The sequence below is a fragment of the Solanum tuberosum genome, unplaced genomic scaffold, assembly GCF_000226075.1.
Source record: "Solanum tuberosum cultivar DM 1-3 516 R44 unplaced genomic scaffold, SolTub_3.0 scf00002, whole genome shotgun sequence".
NCBI lineage: Eukaryota > Viridiplantae > Streptophyta > Magnoliopsida > Solanales > Solanaceae > Solanum > Solanum tuberosum.
The window spans coordinates 1,524,979-1,543,199 of record NW_006238928.1 but is presented as its reverse complement, the minus strand read 5'-3'; the positions used below and the strand labels follow the sequence as shown (position 1 = coordinate 1,543,199).

At 35.4% G+C, this 18,221-nt stretch overlaps 1 pseudogene; it reads right to left on the bottom strand.

Moving 5' to 3' along the window:
* Positions 1–237: 237 nt before the first annotated feature.
* The window catches only part of LOC102580218 (L-tryptophan--pyruvate aminotransferase 1-like), a 41,051-nt pseudogene continuing 23,067 nt past the window's right edge, over positions 238–18,221 (bottom strand).

The following is an 18,221-nucleotide window of genomic DNA, read 5'->3' as shown; positions in this document are numbered from 1 at the left end:
CTTGCTAAAATCACTTAAAATCAACAATGGTAGTGTTTTTGCTCTCTATTTTTTGTTCCTCACGTTTTCTGAAATTTTTTTCTCTCTTACACAAATTAATTTATACTAATGTGAGGTGTAGCTTTTTGGGACATTCAGAGAGAAAATACGGGCATCGCCGACCCATTCGGTGACTCACCTATCGTCCTAGTCTCTCGCCTTCTTTCTTCACATTTCCCTAGTCTAACTTCTGTAAAATTAAGCGATCCAGGTTGGGATCGCCGTACCATTCAACAATTTTCCCTTTATCATCTTGGTTCGCCTATCTGCAACCACATGGAGCTCCTTCATTAGAGTTTGGCGATCTGGTAGTCTTTCGCCGACGCGGTCAGCGATACGCCAATAGAAGATGCCCTTTGCCGAAATTCCTCCTATTTTGTGCTCAGTGGTCTGTAAATTAAGGCGATCCAAAGGTTATTCAGAAATTCGACGAGTTCTCTCGGCGATCGTCAAGTTTGTTTCTCCTCTCTCTTTTTAGCTTGTGTTGTCCTTCTTTTCCACTAATGTCCTAGCTTTGTTCCTCAAACTATGTATCTGAAAATCAAGGATTTCACATCAGTTATTGGTGCAAACTAAGCATTTGAGGAAACTGATTCTATACAAATAAAGCCCTAAATGAGTCCAAGTCTCGGACTCATCAGAAGTGGGAAGTGATAAATATGGACTTCAATATGGTTTTACCTCGTACTCGCAGACAGCATGACTTAATTTGGGTGATAGTAGACAGATTTACTAAGTCCGCTCACTTCTTGGATGTCAAGACTACAGAATTGGTGGAGGATTACTCTAAGTTTTACATTAACGAGATAGTCAGGTTGCATGGAGCTCCTTTGTCTACCATCACAGATAGAGGTCCCTAGTTTACTTCTCTTTTCTGGAAATCATTTCAGAAAGGTCTTGGTACTCAGGTAAATCTCAGCACAACATTTCATCCACAGACGGATGGTCAGGCAGAATGTACCATTCAGACCTTAGAGGATATGTTGAGAGTTTGCGTGATTGATTTCAAGGGAATTCGGGATGATCACCTACCTCTTATAGAATTCACCTACAAGAACAGTTACCATTCCAGTATTCAGATGGCCCCTTATGAGGCATTATATAGGCGTAGATACAGATCTCTGATTGGTTGGTTTGAAGTAGGTGAATCAGCATTGATTAGGCCAGACTCGGTTCATGAAGCTATGGAAAAAATTTAGCTCATCATAGATAGACTTAAGACAACTCAGAGTCGTCAGAAGTCCTATGTAGATGTGAGGAAACGGGGCTTACAGTTTGAGATCGATGATTGGGTTTTCCTGAAAGTGTCACCTATGAAGGGGGTGATGAGATTTGGCAAGAAAGGGAAGCTCAGTCCGAGATATGTAGGTCCTTTCAGGATCTTGAATATGGTTGGAAATGTGGCTTGTAAGATAGATTTGCAAGCAGAACTAGCAGCAGTCCATCCAGTCATTCACATTTCCTTGTTAAAGAAGTGTATGGGTGATCCAGCTTCCATAGTACCATTAGAGAGTGTGGCTGTGAAGGATAGTCTCACTTATGAAGAGGAGCCAGTTGAGTTTCTTGACCGTTAGGTTTGTAGGTTAAGAAATTAACAAGTTGCTTCGGTGAAGATTTTGTGAAGGAGTCAGTCCGTAGAGGGAGCTACTTGGGAAGTAGAAGCAGCCATGAAATCCAAGTATCCTCATCTCTTTCCTTCTAATTCCATTTTAGCTTCAGGAAATAGTTCCTCTCTAGTCTTTCAGTTTACTGTTGCGAAACTTTAGTCATAAAATCATGTTCTTTCAGTTAGTCTAGCATTTCCAGCATATTTGCATGATCTTAGAACTCAGTTCAGTCATAAATCAGTTTCTAGTACTTAGTGGCAGGGATTGTAGCTCGTTCCCTCCTTACTTAGCTAGTTTAGACTTCATTCGAGCACGAATGTTCCCGAGGGGGAGATAATGTGACACCCTGTATTCGAAAAAGACCAAACAGCAGATTTTTTCAGAAGTTGTCGGTGCCACAGATGGAGGACACCTATGGACCGTAGGTTGACTCACGGACTGTAGGTGGGGTCCATGGTTGGTCACCTCAACCTACCCACCCATAACCCCCAAAATTTTATGTCAAAGTCTTGACCAACGGCAAGACCTACGGACTATAGGTGGGACCAGAGTTCATGGTCCAGGGCCGTGGTTCAGACCCCCGACCTTCAGCTCCCATATGCCAAATGACGAGATGGCAGGACGGACCGTAGGTGCATCTAAGGTATGTCGATCATCCCCGTCGTTATCCCTGACAACTTTTAAGTTAGGGTCGTTTTGGTGTTTTCCCTATGTGTTGGACACCTAAACTATGTAGTTTAACCCTTAAACTACGTAGTGTTGATCATTTTAAGCCTAGTAACTTAATCAGAACCTATCCTAAGCAATTTATTCACCAAAATTCATCAAAACTAGAGCAAAAAGAGAAGAAACAATCGACCAAGCCCTCTGCAAGAATGCAGCAAGTTTTCTTCAGTTCCATCCCGAAATCAAAGGATTTCTGTATAAATTTCGTCACCAGGTATGTGGGATTTCACTAGTGGGTTCATTTCATCCACTAGGTCCCCAGAATTCAGTCACATTCTTGATTCCCTTTATCTTGTTTAGACCTAGGGTTTCTCGAACTTTAGATAATTATTGTGATTTAGTTGTTATAGTGTTCTTAATCAGATTATCATGTTTTCGTAACATTGTTGCTTAGTTTCTTGCATGAAACTCAGAACCCTAGTTATGTAGATTTGTTTAGTTTATGAATTACACTAGCTAGGTCAGATAAACAGATATACATGCCTCAAATTTTGAATGTTTCATTAACAGTACTTAAATGTTGCATTCTCAGTTAACATGTCAAAATATTGAGCTATCCAGTATATTTCAGTTATGTTGTATTGTACACATTTCCATTTGGGAGTAGGCTTAGCACCGAGTTGGACTAGGGTTCATCGTACCCTCATAGTCCCAGAACTGTGTGCTCTGTAGGTTATAAGTCACCTCTATTGATTATCATATGTAGTGATCACGCTAGTCAAGCCTTTATACCCTTGGCAAGGTATATTAGGTCCTCTCGATAGGGAGTATACATCGGACTCTATGTTTAGCTCACGTGGTTTTATGTCGGTTAATAGTAGCTCCCATAGTCAGATTTAGTGCATTTTGACCAGGTCTTCAGTTATACTTCAGTATTCAGTCTCAGGATGTTAGTTCATGATTAGTACTTGGTCATTGCATTCAGTTAGCTTTTCAATATATTTCAGTATAATTATTCTGTTCAGATTATGTTATTGCTCAGTTATATTTGTTCAGTTATATTCCATATCATGCATGCTCAGTACATTCCAAGTACTAACGCATACTCTGCGCTACATTCTTTCATGATGTAGGTTAAGGTACTCAGCCTACAGATCATGCGTAGATCGGTCTCTGATCCGTATTCAATAGCTTCAGTGGTGAGTCCTAATACTTTGAGGACAATAGACAATTTTTTTTTATATTCAGTCTTTCATTTCAGTTTCAAATTTTGCTAGGGTTAGCTGGGGGCATGTCCCAACAACTCTAGTAAGTTAGAGGCTTTTCCAGACATAGTGTTAGATTCAACTTTAGCTTTTGAGTGATTGTTCAGTATCACTAAACTCTTAGAAATTATTTATATATTCAGATCAGTATTGGGTATTCCCCATCTTTTAGTTAACTAATGTTTTAGCTTCCGTACAGTATCTCTTTATTCAATTATTTTAGTATGCTTATGATATGTCAGCATCAGAGTTACCTTGGGGTCACCGTGATCCTAGGTCCCGTGTTACGTCAAGGGGGTAGCCTCGGGGCGTGACAATAGAGTTTCCATTGCAGTTTCACTAAAGCAATCTTCTTGATCCTAAGATTTTGGACCTGCATATCCAAAATGGCTATAGGCTCATGTAATGTCCTATTTATTATGTTTAATTAGTAAATGAATATTTTTCCCTTCCCCATACTGTTACCATGCTTAGTTTTTATTGTAGGAATGATTGGTGTGGTCTCTGATGCGATCGGATGTGTCTTTTTGGTGATTTTGACCCTTTTGAGTTGAGAATTATTGGTATGGTTTACTTTGGTCAATATATTTAATTTTTAGTGTCGGTTAGAGATTCAAAATCCTTGATGAATTTATTATGCATTTGTATTGTATGTGTTGTGATGCATTCATCCTCATTTGACATATCATTATTCATGGAGATATGAGAAAGTGGATAAAAGCTACTTATTTAAGAAACAAAATGAGACACCTTACATTTATCCTTGACCATGAGCTAGGTGACTAGTTGATGAGATATTGAGATTTTGAGATTGTTGCATGGACCTGCGAGTCCCCCATGGGTCTTTTTTTGGAAGCTAAAACGGCAAGGTGTATAGAATAGGTTGTGCGACGACCTTGATTCCATCACATCATTTCATCATCTTATTGCATTGCATTGGCTAGATTTATTGTGTTTTTGAAGTTGTTTATCTGTTGATATGAGTATTAACTATAGCCTTGTGTGTTAACCTTATTCACGTTGTTACACCTTAGCATGTCTATGCATGCCTTTAGTTTTTTTGGTTATTAAGGTCTTATTGTGTGTGAAATCATATATAAGGTATGAGTCTAGAAATATCTTTAGATATCTATAAAAGCATTGTTTGTAATGTTGTTATGAAAGAGTGGGGTTACTATCTCTCTTTCTTTTGTTCACCAATGGTTTTTGTTTTTCCTTTTCTTCTATCTATAAACTAGTAAAATTATCCACACTTCGCGCGGTAATTTAATATCACGAAATTTATAAAATAATACTTAAAACCTATCAGTCATTGGAACTAAACACTATATTATCTTACATACAAGATTACGTAGTAAAAAACATTACTAATGTAAAGAAAAATGAAAATTATTACATCTTATCATTTATCCTTAATAACATAACCATAAATTAATGACTGGAAAAATTTATACCAGGATCTATAACATAAGCAATGGTGTCAGTGAGCCACTCAACAGGAGCAAAGTACACAAATATTTAATTGTGAAGAAGAATAAGAAGAAGAGGAGGTTTTGAATTTTCGTTATTTTAAAATGAGAGGAAATCCCTCTATTTATAGACAACAAAGCGTAGTGTGAACAAATGTTTATTGTGCCTTATCGGAAATGTTACAACTATTTGGAAAATTTTGAACCCTTCAGAAAGGTAGCAACCTTTCATAAAAGGCACAACTTTTCATAAAAGTCGCAACTCTTCGTTAAAGTCGCAACTTTTCATAATCACAATTTTTCATAAAAGTCACAACTTTTCATAAAAGTCGCAACTCTTCATTAAAGTCGCAACTCTTTATAAAAGTTGCAACTCTTCATAAATGTCACAACTTTTCATAAATGTCACAACTTTTCATGAAAGGAGAAGGCTAGTTTTGGAAATAAATAAATTAAAGGGGAATTCTGATTTGTGGTGGCGCCATGTCGGAGGGTCTAAGGTTCTCTTTTATATATATGATATGATATATGATATATGATATATGATATGATATGATTAATTTTAATTTTAATCCTTATGTATCTAATTAAATACATTTAATTTTAAATTAGTTACATTACTTAATTATAAATATATTATGTTGAGTATATATTGTTACTTCATATTTGATAGTAATACAATTCTAAAAATAATTCAAATATAACATACTTCAACACACACTTGAGTTAATTGAAGAACAGACATTTCGCATCTATTATCACAAAAAACAAAAGAACAATTCACTTTTTGGCATTACTCAATGAAGTACTATCAATAAGGAAAATTATTCTACTCTTCAACACATCCAAAATCAAAGCTTCATTGCTGCAAAACGAAAATGACAATATAATATAATATACCGAAGATGGTTACTGAAGAAGACATTGGCTTGCTGGGGAGACTTGGGTAGAAGTTGAAGTGTAAAACTATTTTTTGTCTAAAAAATAAAAGATAGTGTATGTGGGCCAGATGGACTTTCCGGGATTTTTTATTAATCTTGTTGGGAAATTATTAAGCGGGATATGGTAAGGATGGTTCAGTTCTTCTTTGAAGGAAGTACTCTCCCAAAATCTACTACTCATGCAAATTTAGTTCTTATTCCTAAGAAAGAAAATATTCAAACTTTCTCAGATATGAGACCTATCAGCTTAAGTAATTTCATCAACAAGATTCTCTCTAGAACTCTTCATGATAGATTGGGAGGTATCTTGCCTAGACTGGTGTCTGTTAATCAATCAGGTTTTATTAAAGGGAGAAACATTACAAAAAATATTTTGTTATCACAAGAGATTGTTTCAGTTATTGGCAAGAGAGGAAAACCTTCTAACGTGATAATAAAGTTTGATATGGCTAAAGCTTATGATAGAATTTCTTGGTTTTTCATGATAAAAGTGCTAAAAGAGATGGGGTTATATAATGGTAATAGGTGTGATATGGAGATTGATTGCTAATAACTATTACTCTATTATGCTTAATGGGTAGAATTTTGGGTTCTTTCATTCTACTAGGGGAGTGAAATAAGGAGATCCTTTATCACCAGCTCTTTATCCTGACTGCAGAGGTGTTGTCGAGAGCATTAAATCATTTGTTTGAGGATGATTTATTTGTTGGGTATGTCTTGCCAAAGTGGAGTACTAATTTGAATCATCTTGCATATGTTGATGACACCATTATAATTGCATCATCTAATGAATAATCGTTGAGGAAAGTTATGCAGGTATTACAGAAGTATGAATCTCAATCAGGACATAAGGTGAACAAGGAAAAAAATTTCTTCTATATGCATCAAAATGCTTCTAGGGCTATTATAGAGGAGGTAGGTGATATCACTGGCATGGCTAAGGGTGTGTTTCCTTTCAAATATTTGGGGTGTCCTGTGTCTCATTCTAGAAAAAGAAAGAAGCATTTTTCTGAGCTGATTGACAGAGTTAGAAGCAATATTCAAGGTTGGAATATCCTTTGGAGGAAAGAATATACTAATAAATAGTGTTCTACAGAGTATACCCATATACACTTTATCAGCCAATATCCCTCCTCAATGTGTCTTTAAAGAAATTCACAGATTGTTGGCAAGATTTTTCTGGGACTCTAAGGATGTAGAAAGAAGAAAACATTGGGCATCCTGGAATAAAGTATGTATGCCTAAGCAGGAAGGGGGTTTAGGGTTTATCTTTGGTTGACATTTCAAATGCTATGTATGCAAAGCTGTGGTGGAAATTTAGAACACAAAATTCTTTGTGGTCTAACTTCCTTTGGAATAAATATTGTAAAAAACAAATCCCAACTTTATTACAATGGAGAGGAGGGTCTCAACAATGGAAAGGTATGTTAATGCAAAGGGAAAAGGTGGAACAACACTTGTGGTGGGAACCTAAGGGAGGTACATCTACGATTTGGTATGATAACTAGACCAATTTGGTGCCTTCATTCAAAAATCCTTCAGAGGTTGTATCTTGCCATCCTTTAAGAGACATATCTAACTTTTTAAATGAAGATGGTTGGAACTTGGAAGTAATGCAAGAGATATTGCCTCAGTATGTTGTGGATCATGTAGAAAAAGAGATGATATATGTACAATGGGAGAATGCTAGAAACTTCCCTTGGTGGACAAAAACAAGTAATGGAAAATTCTCAATAAAAAGTACTTGGGATATGTTGAGACAAGAACATCCAGTGAATAATTATCTACAAAGTATTTGGGTAAGAGGTCTTTCGTTTAAAAATTACTTTTTGAGCTAAAGGATTTGGCTGGGTATGATTCCAGTTGCAGCATTTATGCATACTTGGAATCCACAAATCTCTCAAGATTGTGGATGTTGCAAAGTCCCAATGAGAGAAACCATTGAGCGTTTGTTCTTGAAAGGAGAAATTGCAGAGATGGTGTGGAGTCATTATTGTAATGTTGTTGGGTTGATAGATAATAGATTGAACTTTAAACAAAGTATAAGGTTTTGGAAAGAGGAGGAAGGAAATAGTAGATCAATGGTAGTTTATCAGATTGTTCCATTTGTTATGTTATGGGGTATATGGAAAAGAAGGAACACGATGCTTCATAGTGGAAAATATCACCTCGAAAAAATGATATGAGAAATTGATACTATTTTTGGCAGATTTATAAAGATAAGGTGGAAAATGGAGACCGAAGGGAAAAGTTGGTCAGAATTAGTCGATCTATTACAAGATTATAAGGTGGAATACCCCGTCAAAAATGGTCAGTTAGTCCCCTACCCCCCCCCCACACGATTTCAGATGGTTAAAATGTAATACTGATGGGGAATCTAGGGGAAATCCATGACTAAGCTCGACTTCTTCCTGTATAAGAGACCATACAGGGGATTTGGTGGTGGCTAAAGGGAGACTAATTCAAGAAGTGACTAGTGTGAAGGCGGACGCAATAGCTATCAAGGAATGTCTTGAATATTGTCATAAAATGAAGTACCAACAGATCATTTTGGAGACTGATTCACAGAGTTTGGTTCAGATTTTACAACGGACATGGCAAAGGCATTAGATTGTGATCTTGGAGATTAACTTGACTCAATCTCTTCTAAGAGTTTTAACAGTAAGAGTAGTGCTCTCCCTTAGGGAGGGCAATACTCTAGCTGATTTTTTTACTAACCTAGCTTTTGACTTTGCAGGGGAAATTAATTTCAATACAACAGACCAACTACCATCAAAAGGAAGATGCATATTAAATATGGAAAAATTAGGACTAACTAATATTAGAAGAACAGAGAAAAAGTAAGGTATATGTCTACTGGTTAACCTGTTTAGGCTCATCAAGGTTTTCCAAGTCAAAACGGATGCTAATTGATGAACAACTGTAAAAGAAAATCTTGAATGAAGTTATCTCGAGGTGTCTTAGATTTATCACCTGGTGAGAGCTTGGGGTGAGATAGAATCCAAATTCCACTCAAGTTTACCTCGACTCATGTTGTGTTGATTGGCGTCTGGCTGATTAGAGTGATAACCTAAAACAAAGTTGTCAAAATTAGTATATACCGATCTGATTCTCATTTCTTTAGATTTGATGGTGGTATTAGCTTCTTGTAAGCTCAACCCATCGATCTAGAGGAATGAAAAAAGGATGGGTATGAGGAGAGTTTGAAGAAACTTAGCTAAATACGAAGATGATGATAAAGATATGCTCTTGCGGGTTGGAGAATGGCTTCACTATGTGCCAAATATTGTGAGCTTTAGAACTAGCTTAATCTAATTTTCAGATTTCCAGCTTGTTTTTTCTTTATGATGTTGTTCTTGGTCTTGAACAGTCAAGTGGAGAATACAGCTTGTGGATGCTGTGTGTTTGTTCTAATTTCTTTATTTTGTTCTTGGATAGGATCACTTTTGGACCCGATCCAGTGTAAATATTATCTTTTTCTTTCTAATAAATGGGCATGGCCCAAGCTTTAATTTTTTTTTAAAAGTAATATTTCATGCATAAATGTCTTATTTTCTATTTGTAGATCCTTGAATAGCATAAGCCTCTTCAGAGAAATGTTGAAATCTCCATCTCTACTCAGCATACTTATCCTAACATTTCTTGAATCACTTTCAAATCTTCTTCCACACCTTGTATGAATCTTGTGTTCTTTAAGAAGCTTTTCACAGTCCTCTTCTCCACCTCCTTTGCAAATTAGCCATACAAAATATGTTTCAAAACAAAATATGAATTTCAAATTCAAAAGAAAAGAAAAAAATTTCAAATATATATCGATAATATAGTTTTAAAAGTATAGAAATTTCAAGTATATGAGGTTACATTATTTTTTAAATAAACTAAAAAGAAATGTTACGTTGTAATATTTTTGTGATTACCAGGGTGTGATTCACACAAGTCTTTTGTGAAGAGGCAATACTGAGGAGAGTAATTTTGGAGGACCAAAAGGTCATTGTCCATAACAACTTGTCTTAACCTCTGCCAAATGTCAGTCATAAGAGACTGACTATATTCAAAGAAATTTTTCAATGTGAAATCAAAACAACTATTGGACACCAATTCAAGAATCTTAGCAGCTCTAAGTTGAGCTTCTTTTGATACACCAATTGTACTAATCTCCATGAACTTTTTCATCTTCCTTGCCACCTCTTTGTCCTTAACAAGTGCCCAACTACATGCAAATCAAATTATAATAACTGATAAATTGAAATATGTTCTAATTTTGTGATTGTGATCTCACTTGTAATTAATGTTTGAAAAACTTGCCCAGCTCTTGAACCAGCATGGCCAGTTTATTTGGAAATAGTAAAGGGCATAACATCATAGTTGGCAGGTAAGGTAATAGCAGTATACTGTGGCCAATAATAAGCTAAATATTAGATTAATTTTCCTTCATCTACATTAACTACAGGCTCTCTAATAATCCAATCAGAATTATTTAGAGATGTAATCAACTCAATATAAGGTCCATTTATCTCAAAGGTTTTTGCATCTGCTGACCATTTGTGTAGTCTTGACCTCACAAAATCAGTCACATATGGATATGTTTGCAAAAAACCAAAAATTATTAATAATTGATCAAAAATGTCACTTTTAGATTTGACTTATAAAGTCACATGATGTGTTCCAAGAATTATGATTCATGTTGTATTTAAGGGTGTGACCTACTGATTACTGAAGTTCATTGTGAATCCAGAAATTTTGAATTCAAAATCCAACTAAGGAAAAAAGTATGTTATATACGTTCAAAGCACACCTCATCCAATTCTAGGTGTCAACGATCGTCAGTTAGTATAAAACCCAACTAAATGAGTTGGGGTCGAATCCCACAGGGAGTGGTACGTGTTTTAAATTCAAATAGGAAGTACAAACGTGGTCTAATCAACCATTGGATTAGAAATTATCGAAAAAGGCATTAATCAAATTAAAGGGGTGACACGAATGTCAGATGTGGGTTTTAGTTTGCAATTATCAACTACAAGTAGTCACAAACAATTTGAAATAACAATAGGAAGAAGAATTCTCGGGATGTGGTCGATTATAGGCAAATATAGGTATATGGGTAATTGAAACTACTAGTAAACAACTAAAAATCAGTGAGTAGGCTAGACTATAAGGGAGATAGCTTTCACTCGAACAACTACCCCGAATCAGGTGATTTCTTTCGAACATCAACAAGCATGACATTGAAGAACAACCCACACCTTAATCCATCCACTCTTTCTAGCTAGATGGGTAAGATTGAGTTTAGGATTCACTCTCTCGAGCTAAACCCAGCTCAACTCAATACCCACAAATCATTAATCAATAATCTTAGTTCTAAAACCTCTCTCTCGAGAAAGCCAAGAACACAAAAGTAGAACTGTATTTTGCAACTACAATTCATAAATTAAACCTCAATTAATGATTAAACTCACTTCAAAATAGCATTTGAACTAGTAATTAACAATACCCATAAACTAATTCAACCCATAATCACATGATCAAATCCCAAGAATTTGGGGTTTTAGCCAAACATCATAAAAGGATAAAAACGATTAACGAATCGATTATCCATCAATTGGGTAAGAGAGATTTAGTCTTTACAATGCTCAATTTACAGAATATTCGAAACCCACTTCCAAAATCTCCAAATTGAAATCTCTAAGGTTGATGTGAGGCAAAAATACATATTTTAATCATTATTTGTCTCACATTTATTATTTATATTTGTCCTTTTTGGACATAAATTTTATGGATTGTAGCTAAATTGTGTATTTTATTTGTAGGATTAAATTGGTGGTAAAATGAAAAAATTTGAAGCTAAAACAAATTAAAGATAAAAGGTTGAAGAAGGAAATCAAACAGGCAGCTTAATAAATTAAATTGAATATTATATTAATATTTCAATATATAAGAATTGCAGTGCAAAGTGAAGAGAACAAATTGATGTTGTTATTTCATTGTCACGTGGCAATCTCTAAAGCCACTGGTCACGTGATGCACGGCGGTGCAAAACAAATAATTTGAGACAGTATTGTTCTACGCGGACAGTTCACGCGACGGAAAAAAAAGGAATACAATTTCGTTTTGGTTATGGATTTCTTATTTTATTTGGATTCAAATATTTTATTTAGGATTTTTTATATCTATAAATAGTTCATAGAAATAATTATTTTGGAGGAGATCATTTATAGGAATACTTTTTAGGGTTCTTTTCTTCTTCTTATTTGGGTTAGACTTTATTATTTTAGTTCTAGTTTTTGGCTTCGGAGATTAACTTGCAACTTTAGCAGTTCTTAATTTCCTAAGTTCGTTTTGAAGCTTTTGGCTCTGAAATTCAAGTTGAGATTCTGGGTTTATTCTTCTCATTTCGTAAGTTCATGATTTCTTCATCTAAAATTATGAATTGTTTTCTTGCTATTATGGGTAACTAAATCCACAACTAGGGTTGTGGGAACCATGAGCGATTATCAAAGTATGAATAGTAACTAATTAATTCTTGAATAGTATTATTGCATTGATTGATAATTCTTTCGTTTAAAAGTCTTTTTAGCGGTTGCAAACGTTAGAACTCGTCTTGTTGCTACTTGCCGGACCAAGGAGGTAGTTAATAAGAAAAGAATTATCAACATAGATTTAGTATGATACTATCTAATAGTCTAATGTCGATTTGTGTGAGGGTGAAAAACTAAGTCATGCATTGATGTGATGTCTAATATGAGGTAACGGTAAGGGTTAGTAAATTATACACACGTAGCCGGACGAAGGTGCGGGGTGAAATTCTCTAGTTGTCGGACCAAGGAATTAGAGATACCTAACTTATCACTTTGCATGTAATACACTAGGAAAGGATTACTATTACTGGAATTACCGCGTTATGAGCTTATGGGGAACACGTACACCCTAGTTTCTCTCTTATGTTGATCACAACTAAAGTTTGAATCTTGCTCACTAATCATTCACATAATTTCCAAAATTTGTTTCACAAATCCCCCCCCCCCCCTTTACTTACTTGTTTTGAAAATACATTGACTAAACGAATATAATCGTAAGTTAAGTTTAAGTATAAACCATATTCCTCATGGGATCGACCCCAACCTCCAAGTTGGGTTCTTTACTTGATAATGATCGCTTATACTTCTTTAGGGAGGTGTAATTTGAGCATATCAAATTTTGGCGCCACTGCCAGGGAATAAGGCTTTTAGATTAAGTTTAACTACATTATTGAACTTTAGTCAAGTATTTCCCGATATTACGTTTTTGTTTTTAGTTTTGTTTTCTACAGGTTTCAACTCTAGTGTATGCCAAGTACACGGAGTCAATGTGAATTCTTGACCCCTTACGATCCTGAATTGAGAAAAACTTTGAGGAAAATGGCTAATCAAGGAGATGGAATCTGAGTAACTAAGGTGTCTGCGTCGTGCCACGACGTTAAATTAAGCGCTTATTGGGAGGCAACCCAATTAGTAGTGTAACTCCTTATTTTATTTTTATTTTATTAGTGTCACATTTTTTTATCTTGTTTATGCATATTAGGGAAAGTCTGAGTACCAAAAAAAATAAAAATAAAGGAGCATGTTTGAGCTTAAGTATGGGGTGCGTTCGACCCTTGATGAAAATAAAGAGAATATGCTACTAGCTAGGCCATAAGGCCTCAGGGAGTTTTCCTAACCCTTGTTTTAAATTTATTTGATGTTTTGGGGACGTAGCATATTTTTAAGTGTGGGGTGAAGGAATGAATTCCTTGTTTTTACTGTTTTATTGAGTCTTTTTTTTTAGGATGGGTTCATTGGTTTTTTGTTTTCGATTTTCTAGTTTTGTAGGAGGCCATAACATCAAAAATCAGGAGAATCTTCCTAATCTTTGACTTTGAAGTGGGAATGATAATCCCTTTGAACCGAGTGTCTTTTTTTTTTTTAGGAATAAGTTTTTTTATATATTTTGTTTAGAGAAAAGAAAAGACCCTTTTGAGTGGTGTGATACTTGCTATTTAGGCATAATTTTTTAGTAGTACTTTCTTGTGAATGCTTGATTAAAAAAAATTGCAAACTCTTTGACATCTAAGCTCATGGTTGTGACTTTGTATATAGATTATTTTATTTTGTAGTTTGTTATGATATTGTCTCTCTTAGAAGTGGAATTGATCCATCTTGATAAATACTTGTGTCATGTGTGGTGAGAATTTGTTTATTCCATGTTTTGCATCTTAGTCTAGAACTTGTCTTGCATGTTTTTAAAGCGAAATAAAAAGTGATGCTTTGCTTAGGAGATGATAATAGGCTTTCTTTGATTTGTTTGGTAAATTTTAGTCTTTTCAGATATTTCATCACTAGTTAGCCCTTTTGAGCCTGTAGCCTTTTGTTGGTAGCCATATTTTGCCCTTGACTATTTTGTTGAATCCCTAATTTTGCACCTTGCTTCCTTGAGCATTATAGCATAGACTTATTCTAATTATCAATTCTGAGAAAAAAGGATGGTTGAGCTAAAAGGTAATTAATGATAGATACAAAGTGCTTAAAAGCCCTCTTTGAAAAGAATGTGAAAAAAAAACAAAAGAATGTGATATGAAAAAAAAAAAGTTACCTTGATGATGGCCCTGGTCCTTCCAAGGACATCGTGCACCTTAATGCATGTAAAATACGCAAGTTGAGGGTGGTTATTATGAAGGAAAACTTTTTTTAAAAAAAAGGGGCGCAAAAGAAAAAAAAAAGATTGAAGCATTCTTGAGATGATGAGAATTACTTGTAAACTAATTGTTGAAGAGAGGACTGAAAATTAAAAGAAGAAAATAATGGGTGATAAAGTCTTAAAGTGCAAAGTGCTTAAGGAAGTGTAAGTCACTATTATATAGTTTTCCTACTCATCCCCTAGCCTATATTACAACTCGTTAAAGTCTTATTTGATTCTATTCAAACATGCTTAATTAGTGGAGATGTACATAATGGGCAAACATATGGTTCTTTGTGCGTACATGTAAATTTTATTTGTGAGTGTGAGAGTTGTTCTTGATATGAAGTCCTTAATTTATATTCAATCTTTTGAATTGAGTGTGTGGACTATTTCTTTTTGTGAGGACACTTGTTTCATGATAGATAGGTGATTTTATTAGCTTTCTTTGATGAGAGTAGGTGAGCAAGCTTAAATTTGATGAGTTCAAAGTCCTTCCTTGAGGTTAGGAGGTTAGAGGTTTGTTGTTTATTTGGATGTCTTGCATAATGATTGAGAAGTCTACTTGATGTTTTAAAATTGGTATATGGCCTAATTGTTTGTATTAACCAAAGTGATGGCATTCCTATTTTGATTTTTTGCTATGAGCTTTAATGTTTGCTCGAGTACGAACAAAAATTTAAGTGTGGGATTTTGATGTGAGGCCAAAATACATATTTTTAATCATTATTTGCCTCACATTTATTATTTATATTTGTCTATTTTGGACATAAATTTTATGGATTGTGCTAAATTGTGTATTTTATTTGTAGGATTAAATTGATGGGAAAATGAAGAAATTTGAAGCTAAAACGAACTAAAAATAAAAGGTTGAAGAAGGAAATCAAGCAGGCATCTTATTAGATTAATTTGAATATTATATTATTTTAATGTATAAGAATTACAGCGCAAAGTCAAGAGACCAAATTGATGTTGTTATTTAATTGCCACGTGGCAATCTCTAAAGCCACTGGTCACGTGATGCATGGCGGTGCAAAACAAATAATTTGAGACAGTACTGTTCTACGCGGACAGTTCACGCGACGGAAAAAAAAGGAATTCAATTCCGTTTTGGTTTTGGATTTCTTATTTTATTTGGACTCAGTTATTTTATTTAGGATTTTCTATATCTATAAATAGTCCATAGAAATAATTATTTTGGAGGAGATCATTTATAAGAATACTTTTTAGATTTCTTTTCTTCTTCTTATTTGGGTTAGACTTTATTATTTTAGTTCTAGTTTTTGGCTTTGGAGATTAACTTGCAACTTTAGTAATTCTTAACTTCCTAAGTTCGTTTCGAAGCTTTTGGCTCTGAAATTCAAGTTGAGATTCTGGGTTTATTCTTCTCATTACGTAAGTTTATGATTTCTTCATCTAAAAATATGAATTGTGTTTTTGCTATTATGGGTAACTAAATCCACAACTAGGGTTGTGGGAACCTTGAGCGATTAACAAAGTATGAATAGTAACTAAGTAATTCTTGAATAGTGTTATTACATGCATTGATAATTCTTTCGTTTAGAAGTCTTTTTAGCGGTTGCAAACATTAGAACTCACCTTGTTGCTACTTGCCGGACCAAGGAGGTAGTTAATAAGAAAAGAATTATCAACACAGATTTAGTGTGATACTATCTAATAGTCTTATGTCGATTAGTGCGAGGGTGAAAATTAAGTCATACATCGATGTGATGTCTAATATGAGGTAACGGTAAGGGTTAGTAAATTATACACACACCAAGGTGCAGGTGAAATTCTCTAGTTGCCGGACCAAGAAATTAGAGATACCTAACTTATCACTTTGCGTGTAATACACTAGGAAAGGATTACTTAGTTACTATTCATACACTAAAGAGAAAACTGTTCTAAGCTAAAATCGTCTTCACAAAAATGTATCCAGATGCTCAACTAAATGATCAAAATCTAATTTATAGTCGCCAAAAATAAGCTACGAATGGCCATTTGGCGAATAAAGTTGGGCTCGCCGAACCACTCGGTGAGCCACCCTTTGACCTCTTTTATCGTCTTTTCGCCTAGGCATTCAGCATCCTCAAGTTCAGTAACTTTGGGCGATGTAACTTTGCTTTGAAAAATTGTTCGGCAATTCACCGACTGCTCCTTTATGTCGCCGACTTGGTTTCTTTCTTCAGGGCTTGACAAACTGGAACTTTAGGCGGTCAGTTGAGCCACTCGGCGACACGCCAGGTGCTCTTGGCGATCCTCAGGCTCGCCCTTCATCATTTCTTCAGCCTGTTTTGTTCTTTTTTGCCTGTTAGAGTTGTTGCTTTGTTGCTCAATCCATATACCTGAAAATGAAGGATTTAACATCAGTTTATGGCACAAATTAAGCATTTGAGGACACTAAATCTATATAAACAAAGCCCAAAATGAGTCCAAATCTCGGACTCATCAACACTCCCAACTTAAACTTTTGCTTGTCCTAAAGTAAAACTCAAGATCAGTAGTTCAAAATGGATGTATCAAATAGTGCTGCCTAAGACTCAACAATTCGCACACAACAAGATTCAACTTACTCATGCAATGATCAATTGTGCACTCAAAAATTCAAATTGTGACTCACCATTATCAAAGATGCTCAAGTTCACAATACTTGCTTCAAATGAAAGTTCAAGCTCAACAAAGGTACTCAAACACCCTCACAAAAAAGATGATTCCCTATTCACACAAGGTTCTTCACCAATTTATAGTTCTGGAATCACATACAACTCTCACACTCACAAAGATAAGCACATGCATGACTTCACCCATAGGTTTGCCCTTATTTTCCAATCAACATTCGTTTCAGCTCACTCAAGATCACAAAGGTCTTTTAAAGGCTTGTAACGGGGTTGAGTGTAAAGGTATGATCATTTAGGTTCAGTAGATTCTACCTTCATGAAGTGTGGTGAAACACCCCGAAAATCTAATGAACTAAGCTAGAGTCTAACATGTAGTCTAGTAGCCTTAATGGGGTTAAACGTAACGAAAAGAGTCGTTAAATAACCTCCCCTAATGTTTTAGGACCTAAACTTCAAGGAATGACCCCAAGGACACCAAGGGTCCTTGAGGAGGACCCAAGAGAAAGCCCAAAAAGCTGTCAAAAAATCAGCAAGACCTACGGATGGGCACCTACGAAATGTGGGTGGACCCACACCCCATAGGTAGGGCTCGTAGGTCGAGGCTTGGCCTTCCCTGGTCCTCCCACTCTCTGAAGCAAACGACAGATTACCAGCACGAGGCGTGACCCCACCCACGGTTCGTGGGTGGGGGTTTCGTGAGTCACACCTGAAGTTGCCTAGGTTCGGCCAAGTGAGGGGTAGGTAAGTAAATTCCTAATTAATTAGTTAGTGTTAGGGGACGGTTTTTATGGTTTTATTATACATATTTAAGGCTTTTAGGACTATTAACTACCCTTACAACTCATTATTTCCCCAAAACTCAAAAATTAGAAACTACCTCCCCTCTCCAAAAATTCTCTCTCTAAGACTCCATTGAAGAGCTAGAACA